The following is a 10,339-nucleotide window of genomic DNA, read 5'->3' as shown; positions in this document are numbered from 1 at the left end:
ATACCGTGAGCTACAGTGACAGTACCATGCTGGAAGACAGATGCAGGAATATTACCCTGATAGCTGTTTTGGTACATGTTATCTCTTCTTCACTTTCTTTTAGAAAAAAATCTTTAATCAGTTTTCATTTCTTCTGCATTTATACCATATTTTAACTTTCAGTTATGAGAAAACCATGTCATCTTTCCTTTTAGTATTATTTCTATTTTTAAACAACATTTTTATAGTTCCACCCATTTTGCTATGACAGGATTTCATTCTTATTGTTGAAGAATATATCATCACTTCAAAATTGAGCCACATGATAGGTAAACTTGTCATTTTTGCCAGTATGAAAAAACATGGGGAGTGGTTCAGTCTGTAGCATGAGGGTTTTTTCTTCCTCGGATATATTCTCAGAGATGAGATAGTTGGATCAAATTTAGTTTTTAAGGAGTCTTCAAAATACAAACTGTCTGATTTACTTATTTTGATGCTCTCTTGTTCTTCTTTTCCTCCTTCAAAAAAGGGGCAGAGGACAACCTTTAGTCTTAGAGTAATTTTGCTTCACTGTCTAGGTGTCTCTGTGATGCCCTATGAAGTCTGAAGCTTTTCTGGCTAGTAGAAACATTAAGTCACAAGCCATCTATTTGGATGTTTCAGCATTGGGATTGTTCTTCTTAGTGGCTTTTTTGGCTTCTCTTGGTCTTTCATGAGAACACACTCACGAGAGTCTTTGCAGCTCTCTCTTATGTAGACCGACTCACATTATATTGAGTTTTTCATGTACAAGAGGTAAAACTGAAATGTCCTACTTTCTTAGATTCCTGCATGTCTATCTGTCTACTATAATCAATATTCTGATATAATCAAAAACACAACATGGATTATAATCTAGTGTCAGTGGAAAAATGACATGTGTTGGTTGAATCTATTTACAGGGATGGATAGAGGTTCCTTGTAAGTCAAAAGTGGTAAGACGAAAACAGGAAAGAAAAGACACTGGATTTTAATCTCATTGTGTTGTTTCTCTGTTTATTCAGATGTGGAGTCTATCATCCCAACTCACCTGCCATAATTTCAAAGAAGGTCTTGAGAGTAGTTCACTAATGAATGTACATAAAAGATTTCTTAATTTCTTTTTAATCATTCTAAGAAAACTATACCCCAAGACAATTATTAATATTTACTACTTCAATTTACAATCAATAAGCTAGTTTGTAGTGGTGTAAAAAAGCTTATATTTTGTTTATTCCACTCAACAAAATCATAGAAATTATAGCCATCAACATTATACTTAAGAAAAATTTCTTTATACCATAGCTAATAAAAAGGTCCATTATCTCCTGCTCTTCCTCCTCCTCCTTCTCCTCTTCCTCCTCTCCTTTTTCTTCTTCTTTTTCTCCTTACTACTACTACTACTACTACTACTACTACTAATACCAGTAATACCACTAATAATAATAATACTAATAATAAATTAAAAACTTATCAGACTCTGCAGTGCTGATTTTGTCTTTTATTGCTTATTGTAATTCTAAGTTCCATCCCCAAGATACAAGAATCTGCTTGTAGACCCAAGCAAGTATTTCCAGAAGTTATTTTTGTTGAAGAGTCATAGGCAGGGTTTAGGGTTCCTGGGCTTAGGGTTCCAGAGAAGAACTATGAGGAGAGAAGGTGAGGAGGATGGAGAAGTCACCATTCATTAGGTGAGTCATTAAAATGTCACCCTGGGACAAGGAAGCATCGCAGAAGGCTCTCATTGCCCTGCTGTCATGTCTAAGTCAGAGTCTCCCAAGGAGTCGGAACAGCTGCGGAAGCTCTTCATAGGAGGGCTGAGCTTTGAAACAACCGACGAGAGTCTGAGGAGCCATTTTGAGCAATGGGGAACACTCACCGATTGCGTGGTAATGAGAGATCCAAACACCAAGAGATCCAGGGGCTTTGGGTTTGTCACATACGCCACTGTGGAGGAAGTGGATGCTGCCATGAACGCAAGACCACACAAGGTGGATGGACGAGTTGTGGAACCCAAGAGAGCTGTGTCAAGAGAAGATTCTTAGAGACCAGGTGCCCACTTAACTGTGAAAAATATCTTTGTTGGTGGTATTAAAGAAGACACTGAAGAACATCACCTACTAGACTATTTTGAGCAGTATGGGAAAATTGAAGTGATTGAAATTATGACTGACAGAGGCAGTGGAAAAAAGAGGGGCTTTGTTTTTGTCACCTTTGATGACCATGACTCTGTAGATAAGATTGTTATTCAGAAATACCATACTGTGAATGGCCACAACTGTGAAGTAAGAAAGGCTCTGTCAAAGCAAGAGATGGCTAGTGCTTCATCCAGCCAGAGAGGTCGAAGTGGTTCCGGAAACTTTGGTGGCAGTCGTGGAGGTGGTTTTGTTGGAAATGACAATTTTGGTCGAAGAGGGAACTTCAGTGGGCGTGGTGGCTTTGGTGGCAGCCGTGGTGGTGGTGAATATGGTGGCAGTGGGGATGGCCATAATGGATATAGCAATGACGGAAGCAATTTTGGAGGTGGTAGAAGCTACAATGATTTTGGCAATTACAACAACCAGTCTTCAAATTTTGGACCAATGAAGGGAGAAAATTTTGGAGGCAGGAGCTCTGGCCCCTATGGTGGTGGAGGCCAATACTTTGCTAAACCATGAAACCAAGGTGGCTATGGTGGTTCCAGCAGCAGCAGTAGTTATGGCAGTGGCAGGAGGGTCTAATGACAGCCAGGAAACAAAGCTTAGCAGGAGAGGAGAGCCAGAGAAGTGACAGGGAAGCTACAGGTTACAACAGATTTGTGAACTCAGCCAAGCACAGTGATGGCAGGGCCTAACTGCTACAAAGAAGACATGTTTTAGACAATACTCAGGTGTGTGGGCAAAAACTCCAGGACTGTATTGTGACTAATTGTATAACAGGTTATTTTAGTTTCTGTTCTGTGGAAATAACAGAACAAGGTTTCCAACAAAAGGTTTTACTGTAGACCTTTTTTTACCCATGCTGTTGATTGCTAAATGTAATAGTCTGATCATGATGCTGAATAAATGTGTCTTTTTTTTGAATGTGCTGTGTAAAGTTAGTCTACTCTGAAGCCATCTTGGTAAACTTCCCCAACAGTGTGAAGTTAGAATTCCTTCAGGGTAGTGCCAAGTTCCATTTGGAATTTATTTATGGTTGCTTGGGTGGAGAAGCCATTGTCTTCAAAAGCCTTGGTGTTGTTAAACTGCCAGTTACTGTTGTAACTTAATGAGGTTCACCGTTGAAAGGGTCATCCAAGCAAGGTCACAATTTGGTTATGAAATGGTTGTTGGCACACCCTATGCAATATCAAAAATGAATAACGGTATCGGATAAAAAACAGATGGGAATGAAGCTTGTGTATCGTCCATTATCATGTGTACTCAATAAACGATTTAATTCTCTTGAAAAAAAAATAATAAAATGTCACCCTGAGAACTGACCAATTGGAGTTAAGAATCAGCCCAGATAAAACATAGTAAGTAATAACTAGAGATTATAGATAGAAAAGTAGATTTGAATAACAGAGGATAAATATCTGCCTAGCTCTTGTGTTGTTTAAGGCTTATTATAAATAATAATAGTTGTATCTGTGTTTTATTCAGGAACTGAATGTTTAAGGCAAGGTACAAACTTTGGGTTAGGATTAAATAATCTTGACAACATATTGGCACCTCAATGGATGGTAATACATAAAAGCTGGATCCAAGAGCTTACTGTCTACCATGCAGGCAGCTCCACTAAAGAGAGTTCTCCTCACACAGACATCTGTTAGCCACTTACATAATCTTGCGAAGACTGTGGGTCATAAATTTCTGAACTTCCTGTACCTTTAAAGCCCTACTTGCTTTTGAGTTTTATATGCCTTCTTCTTCCTTCTAGAAGAGAATGCTTCAAAGTGGAAGAAGTAGCTACACAACACTTGATTTCAACAAGAGGGAATCTCATTAAGACTTCATCTGTGTGGGATATTTATATAGGCTCTCCCAGTTAGTTCTCAAGGAGACAAGTAAGATAAACCTGATTATATATGTTTTACAAACATGGGATCAATGGTAATGGTGTTAGCTGCATTATACTAACTAGGTTACACAGCTCAGAGAACGAAGACCAGCATTTCAGGAATCACTAAATAAATACTGCCTTCATTTAGCACCATATAATGACTTTTAGAAGGTATAACACCTCAGACCCAAGATAAATGTGTTTTAAATTATGTATTCATATAAATATGTTTAAATATGTATTGTCCAATGAAATGATGGTAATTAATGAATATACATTAAATTATATAATTTCAAACTTAGGGAAAGTTTCAAATATTATTATCCAATTCTCTTCTTAAAAAAAAAAACAAATAAAAAACTACTTAATAAATAGCCCTTTCTTATACAATTTCACACATTTCCTCCTAGAAATCCTGCTAACAAATGAATCTGTGTAGGAATTATAATAAACTAGCTATAGCTTTTTCACTGTTAATATTAAACTTTCCATCCCAAATTTTGAATGTAATTTGTCAAGAATCTCTTACAAAAGTTGCTGAAATGAGAACAGTAACCATAATTAATGACATAAAATGATTGGTTGATTCTAAATGCGAAACAGCATTTTAATATATTACCAAGAGCTAGAAAGATGAAATTCCTAAGTCCCCCATTGAATAAGTCTGTTGGAGCTAATGCTTTGAAGGAATATCTGTAATGTCTTCCAGAGAGAATCTCCTCTTTCCAAGTTCCACTTCTGAGAGCAATAGTTTTGCTGCAGACATTGGCAGTGTCTTTTAACTGCTTCTTTATGTCTCATGGTCGCTCCTATGACTGCTCGCTCAAGGTTCCTTCGGGCATTTGTCTATTATTCTGGAGCTGAGCGCAAGCTCACAGTGTCCCCGAAGTCGCCTTCAATCATTTAGCAGCACTTGGGATGATTTCTTTTCATCACTATATAAATGAGCTAACAAGAGCAGGAAGGGAAAAAAAATAGGCCTAGTTAAAAATGCATTTTCTTTCCTACAGAGATCTAAATTCCATCAAATATTACTCACTTTGTCATGAACCACTTGCTCCAGATTGTGCTATATAATATTTTATTCATATAATCCATTAGATTTCCTTTAGTCTTTATATTTTCTGTATATTTTTAGATGAATTCTGCTAGGTTTTTTATTTTTCTTCGTCTCTAGTGCTCTGTATTCATTTTCGCCTTTCATCACTAGTTAATTTTAGAATGTGATTAGAGGGAATTCCGTTGAGGATGGCAAGCAATAACTGACTCCACTGTATTCAACCTGGGGAAGCTGAGAGAGCATGGCAGTGCACATTGAAACAGAATGCTTACAGTAGAAAAATTAGGAGTCTGTAGAGCAGAGGATCAAGAAGATCTCTAGAAAAATTATTGGACATTTTAATATTCATTAATTATTGCTTATGCATGGCTCATACATTATTTCCCTACACTTGCCATTTGTGTGGTTTTAGTGGTGATGATTAACCCAGTTAAAGGCATGGTTTTTGTTGTTGTTGTTGTTTTGGTTATTTAGATCTGGGGATTAAAAAAATAGAAACACTTTCACTCTCATAACCCTGGGAGTGTCTCCATTTAATTCTCAGATGTGGCTTTGGTTGTGGAGGTGGGGAGTTGTTGGTGAGTGAGCGCCAAAAGCAAAAGTGTATGAGAATTGGTGAGTTAACCAGCTCAGATACCTCTCAGGTCCAGATCAAATGCTTCCAATTGACCCAGCCCAACAGCTACCCCAATCAATGTGCTGCTACAGTGCAAAAAGGGGCCAGTTTTACAGATCTAACACAACAGGATCTCCAGGACAACATCAGGGTATTCCAGAGGATTCCCAGCAAGGCTTTAGTATTCACAAGAAGTCAGAGGCCTTGTTCCAGACCAATGAGCCATTGCAATGGACATCTGCAAGCTTAGAAGTGTGGACAAAGCAGAAATAGTATAGGACACACTGTGACACACTAGAGCATCCACAATGAGATTTGTTCCCCCATTGGAGCAGAGCATGAAAGGGTGGAGGGCAAGAGTGAGGGGAGGAAAAGATGAGTGGGATTGTGTGTATGATGTGAGAATCACAAAGTTATTCCCCCAACAGAAGTTTAAATAACATTATTTTAATCTGTATTTAAAGGCTGGTATTGAATTACATATGAATACATAGGACATTCCACAAAGTCCAAAGAGATGAAAAGACATCTCTTAAAGTGCTCTAAAAGGATGAAACACCATCATTTGCCATTTGGATGCTTGGGGCTATTCTGGCGTGTAAAAGTGTAGCAGTTTCTTATAAACCCATGACTAATTTAAAGACAAATTATAAAAAATGAGAAATGAAAGAGGTATTTTTTTTAAAGGATGTAGGTCTTCATGAACAGATCAAAGAATATTCCTGAAAAAAAAAACTGTGGATGGCTTTACTAATGATAGAATGACTAAAATCTGATGTGCTTTAGCCTGTAACAGCCAATCAAATGCTATGTTAAGAAGGTGGGTGGGACTGGCTAAATGGCTCATTGTGTAATACTTTGTCTGGTTGAAGCTTGGCTGATGGAATTAGTGTAGAGTTGTGTGGTGGTTTAATTGACCCCCATATAGACATAAACAGCAGCACTACTAGAGGGTGTGGCCTTGTTGAAATAGGTGTGGCTTTGTTGGGGAAAGTGGAGTGGAGCTTTGAGATTTCATATGTGCTCAGGCTAGACTTTATACACATTCTCCTTCTGCTACCTGTAGATGAATATGTAAGACTCTCAGTTCCTTCTCCAGCACCATGTCTGCCTGCACACTGCCTGCTTCTCACCATGCTGGTAATGACCTAAACTTCTTAAACAGCAAGCTATCCCCCATGAAATGTTTTACTTTATAAGAGTTGCCATTGTCATGGTGTCTTTCACAGCAATAAAATCCTAACCAAGATGAGCTGGAAGGAGAGAACTAATCTTACAAGTGTGTCCTCTGACGTTCCTTCACAAATGTGATGTGTGTGTGTATGTGTGTGTGTGTGTGTGTGTGTGTGTGTGTGTGTGTGCATGAATACTCACACATACATACATATATACATACATACTAATGATAAACAAAGAAAGGAAAGAACATAGTCATTAAAAGCCTCAATTTTTTGCTTATAAGATCTTTGATGAAGATTATGGTATCTTTTGTCTGAATTTATGAACAGAAAATGGGAGTGACAAGAGAATCGAAGGTCATTTTTAGCTACAAATAGGATAACTGCTCCAGTAAAGAAAAAAGAGCTAGGGTGTCACAAAGTGTTTCCCCTTATTCCAATTTAACAATAAATAAGATTTACCACTGTGTAGTAAGTACTGGAATCTAGCAAGCAAAATTGAGACAGTGCATTCTGCAGCAATATCCGAGTGTAGAAAACACCACACGTCTATATGTGACTGTCAGATATTACTTATTTCACCTGTGTCCACTCTGTGAGTAGAGTCTTTACAGGTTACTGTAAATAGGACAAGAATACACCGGTGCATGGCATTTTGAGAACACTGGTGCCTAGAAAGCACTTCACCTTTGTCTTTAACAATTAGTTGAAATAGATCCCATACTTGCTTCTTACTGCAATTTCAACTTAGTTTTGTTACCAGGAAGTTTTCTAGGATGTCTAGAGACACCTTGTTAATGTATTCTTTTCATGGATGCTGTCTACACATCACACAGTATCAGAATGGGGTGGGTGGAACATGCATTGAAGTGGGCTTAATTTACTGTATTTTGTTTGGATTGAGAAAAAGGCAGTTAAATCAAGGGACAAAAGACCTCTCGTGTCTAGTTTCTTCTGACTCTCTACTTGACTTAGAATGAATTATGGCATTTAAGTTTGCAGCTGAAGGCATTTGCAACCCCATAGGAAGAACAATAATATCAACTATCCAGACCACCCAGAGTTCCCAGGGACTAAACCACCAACCAAAGGGAGGGAGCCATGGCTCCAGCTATATATGCAACAGAGGATAGACTTATCTTGGATCAGTGGGAGGGGAGGCCCTTGGTTCTGTAGAGGCATGATGCTACAGTATAGGAAGATTCTAGAGTAATGAGGTGGGAGTGGTTGGGTGAGTGCAGGAGCACCTTAATAGAGGTAAGGGGGGGGGGGATGGGATAATAGTTGGTAGAAGGGAAACAAGGTAGGGAGATAACATTTGAAATGTAAATATATAAAACAACCAATAAATTTTTAATTTTATGACTGTAGTCATGATTCATACAGCCCTTTATCCTGAGACACCCTCAACTAAGTATCAATCATAATACATGTTCAAAAACATTTTTGACACTGCACTATATACAAATCTTTAAAAATTCTCTATAGAACAAATATTCATGGCAAAAAGGAATGAGTAAGCAGGTAAGAGTACTTACTGCCCTACTTGAGGACCAGGATTCTGTTCCCAGTATCTACATGGCAGCTCACAAATGTTAGGGGATCTGCCAGCATCTTGTGGTCTCCACAGCACCAGGGACACACATGGTACACAAACATGCATGCTAGCAAAACACCCATACACATAAAATAAAGAGGTAAATAAACTTTCTCCAGTTTTGCAGTATATTCTTACTAATTGTGGAAATAGAACTGTGACACCTTTTCCATTAATGTCTCTTCATCATCAGTTTGCTTTGGGGTAAAGCTGGTAACTTTGCACAACTTCAGTTACTCATTGCTTTAGTTTTTTGCTTTCTCTTCTCTCTTTGTCCCTCACCTTACTACTCCTCCTCCTCTTCCTCCTCTCTCCCTCTCCTTCTTTCTCCTCTCCTTTCTCCCTCTCCCTCTTCCTTCTCTTCCCCCTTTCCCTCCCTGTCTCCCATATCCTTTAACAATGGATGTACACTATGGGTCCTGTACTATGGTTCCCCACATTTTATTTTATTAAATATCTTTAGTTGCCATAACAATGCCTAATCCTCACAAGGGAGCAAGAAATAAACAAGTCATAAAACATAATATGAACATAATAAAATAACCCAGAACCTGCATTTTAGACTTAAAATGTGTTGTAAACAACAAAGAAATGTTGGATTTTCTTCAAGGAATAAAGGAGGCATTTTTTTTCAGAACTCAAAACAGGGACTTTGGGTGGGGGTGTATAGATTCTAATCATGTTGTCTTCTCTTTGGTTTAAAGCTATAAAGCAAAAGACCATTAAATGTTGTTTTAAAAGGCTGAATAAGACTTGACATAGGCCATTGGCATTTGATGACTGACACCCGCCTACTCTTAGTGTTCTTTCTCTCAGAAGATGTACAGGAGGAACCTCACTGAATGATATCCAGGTCAAGCAAACATATGGTAACAGATAGCTTGCAGATGAGGTAATGCCGAACTGAGATTTCTCAGAGAATTGCTTTTCCCTGAAGACTTTTTATAACAGGATCTTTAAATTCTAGCCATAAAAAAGCTAGAGAAAATGACCCTCTAAAAATCTAAGAATATGCTCAGTTCTGTTCTCTGAAATTAATTCTGGGAAGATATCCATATTATTTTAGAATAGCAAACAGATTTCTCTGGTGGACTTGAGCCAGGAAAGAGGTAATGTAGACGTGATATGTTCTGCTCTATTGTAGAAGCATGAAGCATCCATCTGATGACTCAGGAGGAGAAAGAGTGCCCCTTTTACCAGGCTGCAGTTAATCTATCATGCTATTAGCATCACTGACTGCAAGTCCACGTAAGCTCCAATGTGCTACCAGTGCACATGAGTAAACAGAATGGTTAGAATCTTATATAAAAATCCAATAAAGTAAATCAGCATTATAGTATGCAAAATTATGCACGTTAAGCATTGTGTCAATGTAACTAAAAATCCCATATTAATACAAATGTGTTGGCTGGTTCAACAAATAAGACTTTGTTATAACTTAATGACCTGTTAATGTAATAGCTTGGTATTAATATTATAATAGATAGCCATGGCATTAACAGTAGTAACAGATTGGTCCTTAGAAAGATGATAGCTGTGGCACTGATTTTATAGTAGTGCACGGGAAAGCTTGCTTCCTTAATTCCATTTAGTCTGTGTAATGGTACCATTATTACTTTTACATTCAATGAACCCGAGGCACAGCGAGGTTAAGTAATGACTTCAAAGTCACAGTTAAAATTTTGTAGAGTTAGGATTTAAGATCAAGTACACTTTTTTATTTATTTATTACTTTTGAGACATGGCGTTACTATGTAGTTAGCCTCAGGGTGGCTGGAACTTGTTTGGGAGACCAGATTGGTCTTGAACTCATAGAGATTTGCCTTTTTTGTTTTCTGAAGTACTGGGATTAAAGATGTGCATCAATG

The 10,339-nt window shown here is 37.9% G+C and overlaps 1 pseudogene across 1 annotated transcript; it reads left to right on the top strand.

Moving 5' to 3' along the window:
- Positions 1-1,754: 1,754 nt before the first annotated feature.
- On the top strand, positions 1,755-2,766 carry LOC308419901 (heterogeneous nuclear ribonucleoprotein A1-like; annotated as a pseudogene). Its single transcript has one exon. The product of its transcript is annotated as a heterogeneous nuclear ribonucleoprotein A1-like (transcript).
- The last annotated feature ends 7,573 nt before the right edge of the window (positions 2,767-10,339 follow it).

This window comes from Micromys minutus (genome assembly GCF_963924665.1).
Source record: "Micromys minutus genome assembly, chromosome: 4".
Taxonomy (NCBI): Eukaryota; Metazoa; Chordata; class Mammalia; order Rodentia; family Muridae; genus Micromys; species Micromys minutus.
The sequence above is the reverse complement of the archived record's forward strand: the minus strand, read 5'-3'. Positions and strand labels throughout refer to the sequence as shown.